The following is a 4,502-nucleotide window of genomic DNA, read 5'->3' as shown; positions in this document are numbered from 1 at the left end:
GCCTGCCTCTGGGTTTTACATTGTGTCTTCTGTGTTGCTGGGGACTGCTGTTACCTGTGGCTTTTGTGGTGGGGGAGGAAGGGGAGGGGGAGAGGGGCGGGGAGGGATGTGAGGCTCTCAGAAGCTCCGTTGGGGAGCACACGGGCTTGAGATGGGCATGTGAGCTTGCGTGCACGTACGTGTGTGACCATTCATGTATTCACAGGCATGCCATGCCCAGTCAACCACTGCCTGTGCCAAAGGTCACAGCCTTCTGGAGAGGATGGAAGGGAGCCCCATGCTGCAGGGCTTGGCAAATGCGGTCCAGGAAAGCTGGAAGCAATGCCTGTGCTCTGCTGAGCAGGGTCGGGGTTGCGCGGGGAGAGAACCAGGTCTCCGGGACAGAGTGCTGGGCAAAGGCGCCAGGCAGAGTCATACCCCGTCTGGGACCACCAGGCCTATTTTACTGAGTGATGATGACCTGTGACAGTTATCACCACTGAGGCTCGCATCCAGAGGCCGCAGCCGTCCTCACTGCAAGCCTACGGCACCCAACAGCGGGCCTCAACTTGCTGATTCATTTACTCTCTCACCAGGTCACCCCATAAAGACAGCTACTACTAATAAAATTAAAGTTAACACGATCGTCATCAACACTACCATTCACTGAGTGTTTTGTATATTTGAGGCACTGTGCTTTATATGCACTTTAAAAATATTTTTTATTTTACTGTGATAGGAATGGTAAACACGAGATTGACCCTTTCATATATTGTCAAGTGCACCATACATTATCTCATTTTCTCACTTAATGTCCACAACCTCTGAGAAGGTCCTTTTATTGTTCCTGTTTTACAAGAGAAGAAAACGAGTGAGGTTCATAGAGATTAACCGACTTGCTCAAGGTCACTCCTCAAGGACATGATAAAAGCAGGACTCAAACCAGTCAGATGACTCAGCTGCTGTTCTCCACACCATCCTGCTTCCCCAGATCTTTCCCTTTGATCCCTGACGTTGCTCCTGGGGTTCTGACAGGCAGCAGGCAGGCCTGGGAAACCTGACAGGGACCTGCTCACAGGCCTCTCGGCCCAGGGCAGCTCACGTGCTCCTCCTCGTCCCTTCAGTGCAGGACCCGGGGCTCTGCCTCACCGCTTCCCTGACCTACCCCTTCCAAGCCACCAGCGTGGGGTGGGGTGGAGCGCATCAGAAGTATGGCTGGGTCGGCGGCGGGGGGCGGGGGGCGGCTGCTGCTACCCCAGCTCATCCCTCCTTGGGGCCCAGATTGTCAGCACACTGAGCAGCCTGCTTGAAGGGCTTCATGCTGCACCAGACAGGGCAACGCTCAAGCATACACAGCAAGGCCGACCCACGCAGGAGCAGTTAAGACATCATTAGGAACTGAAGAGAAAGAAATGCCCCCTTGGAAAAGCCCCTTTACTTAGGAGTTCAGATTCTAGGGTTCTAGTTCTAGCTGGGCCTGCTGTGTATCTATAGGCAAGTCACTTCACCTCTGTGGTCTTCAGTTCTCTCTTCCGTAAACCACTTATACCACCTTCCACATGAGGTTACAGTGAGAGGCTCATAGGACCCGGATGTGACTGCACTCTGTGAGCCAGGAAGCCACACAGACGGGAGATGATAATGCTATTACTCGCTCAGCACAACTTCAACTCTTGCCTCACCTTCGGAGGTAGGTAAGGAAAAAACTGGGGATCCAAATTTTATACCTATATCATTGAAACTACACAGGCTTTCGACCAAGTATCTAATTTGTGTTTTTCCAGCGATGCTTCCTAAGAGCCCGAGGTTCCTTAGAAATGCCACAGGGACTGCCACAAAAAGCAGAGCTCCAGCCAAAAGCAGCCTGCATGGGCTGCCCTTAAAATTGTATTGGAAGTAGTTGCAGGGGTAACTTCTGGGCGATGGACCTGCGCAATCATGTAGGGCCGTGTGCTTAGAAGAGCCCTGTACAGGGGCGCCTGGGTGGCTCAGTTGGCTAAACATCTGCCTTTAGCTCAGGTCATGATCCCAGGGTCCTGGAATCAAGCCCCATGTTGGGCTCCCTGCTCAGTGGGGTATCTCCTTTTCCCTCTCCCTTTGCCCCTCTCCCACTGCTCATGCTCTCTCTAATAAATAAATAGATTTTTTTTTTTTTTAAAGGAGAGCCCTGTGCTCTGCTGTCATCATTTTGAGGTTTTTTTTTAAATGTCTGAACAGGGCACCTGGGTGGCTTAGTTGGCTAAACAACTGCCTTTGGCTCAGGTCATGATTCTGGAATCCCGGGATCAAGTCCCACAGGCTCCCAGCTCCAAGGGGAGTCTGCTTCGCCCTCTGACCTCCCCTCTCTTGCTTTCTCTCACTGTCTCTCTCTCAAATAAATAAGAAAAATCTTTTTTTTAAAATGTCTGAACAAGGGGCCCTCCATTTTCACTTTTACCAGGTCCCACAAATCCCACAGCCAGCCTGGACTGGGAGCTCCATGACCAAAACCAAACCAAACCAAACAAACCAAATAAAACTAAGAAAAAGCAGGTTTCATCCCTTTGATGTAGAGATGGGGAAATGCAACAGCAGCCCAGAAAAAGGAGGGACTTGCCCAAGGTCACATAGCCCACTGGGGCCCAAGCGAGGACTAATCCCCAGCTTCCTGACTCAACTGTGCTCGCTCCTCTCGGACTTCCAGTGTGTCCTTCTGCCACTCCCTGTTGCCTCTAAGGAGCAAACTGAGGCCGAAGGAGACCAGTTAGTTGCCGGTCACACATGCATGATGATGGGCCTGAGTTACATTTTTTGATGCTTTAAAACTTTTTTGGAATAGGAAAGAACCTGGGTGAGATCATACATACATACTTACTTATGTATATACACAAAGAATCTAAATGGTTCATTTTTAAAATAATAATAAAGCCAATCCTCTCTCATTTGCCAGCCAGCTGGCTCCAGTGCTTCGTGAGCTGGGACCACAGAAGGGGTGGAGCTGACTGCCTTCACTCGGCTAAACCACGTCAGCAGCGAATTTTACCAACTCACCCCGCACTTCCTCAACTCAGTGGCTGGGTGCTCTTGGTGCCAAAAAATACGCGGAAATATGAAAGACTCGACAGCGACTGTTTCCTCCATGTCCATCCCTGCCCTCCCGGGCTCTCTAAGCTGGAAGTAGGAGGTGCTCCCTGGCCGCGCCCAGCCAGCCCTTGCCCTCAGGCTGGCCCACCTCCGCACTTCCTTGTTTCTTCGTGAAACAGGAACTGAGCTGGCAGCTCAAGCAGGGTAGGATGGGTGGGTGAGAAAACCCCAGGGGTCCATAGCCAAGGCCTTAATTTCCCTCCCAGTGGTCCTGAGTAGTTCTAGATTCTCTTGCTTGTCACACCTTCTGTGTCCTAGACTAACTTGGGCTGAGGGACCCTGCCCTTGGCAAGGTGGAGACACACAGGATATGGGCCAGAGTCATGTAGCAGAGACTCAGATGGGGTCCAGATGAGATGTAGACGCAGGTGCCAAGGCAAGAGGAGACACTGTGGGTGGAGCCTGGAGTGAACTGAGAGAGTCCCCCTGCCAAGTACCAAGCATTTTGCATGAGCTGTGCACTGGACTGACAGCATTCTCTCTAATATGTCATCTGGGTAACTCTGGTTATTTACACACACACACATACACACACACTCCCCAAACAAGGCCCACATTGTCACTGTTGTCACCGCATTGCCCAAGGTCATTTGCCCAAGATCACGCAACCTGTGATATATGGCAATCTGAATCCAGTCCTACCGGACCCCATTTCTGGGAGGTGTCTCCTGCTCTTCCTCTTCCCTAGATAATTGTCCCATAGACGGCTCAGCGACTTTCGTCCTTGTAACCTCAGGACACAGCCCTAGGCAGAGTAGCCTGTTCATCCCAGTCTCCCATAGAAAGGCCCTACAGTGAGTAGTGAGTGTGTTTTTATCAGAGCACCAAAGCACAGCCTTGGGCACTTGGGTGGCTCAGTTGGTTAAGCGACTGCCTTTCTCGGGTCATGATCCTGGAGTCTGGGGATCGAGTCCCACATCGGGCTCCCAGCTCCATGGGGAGTCTGCTTCTCCCTCTGACCTTCTCCCCTCTCATGCTCTCTTTCACTCTCTCTCTCTCTCAAATAAATGAAAAAACAAAAAACCCAGCCTCTTCTTTGCGGTCATAGCCACAGCTGCCTGCAGGTGTTCTTTGTTTTAAACCAAGACTTATCATGGGCTCAGAGATTCAGAGATGACTTTCCCTCCCATCAGCCCCTGCTACCAGGGACTCCCGAACACTCCTAGAGCTGTACACTCTGCATGTACTGTGTATGTGCCCGAGGAATGGATGCTTCCTGTCCAGGCTCTTGCCCTCCTCCTTGCCTAAGATTACCACCATGAAATCTGCTAACGGGCTGGGCTTTCCAAAGTCGACTTCACCTTGGAAATGTCCAAGTATTTCCAAGCAACTATGTAGTCTCTGCTTGAACATTTCCAGAGATGGGAAGCTCTACTACTTAACCAGGGCTGAACTAGTAC

The sequence above is a fragment of the Mustela nivalis genome, assembly GCF_964662115.1.
Source record: "Mustela nivalis genome assembly, chromosome: X".
Taxonomy (NCBI): Eukaryota; Metazoa; Chordata; class Mammalia; order Carnivora; family Mustelidae; genus Mustela; species Mustela nivalis.
Note: the sequence above shows the minus strand (reverse complement) of the source record.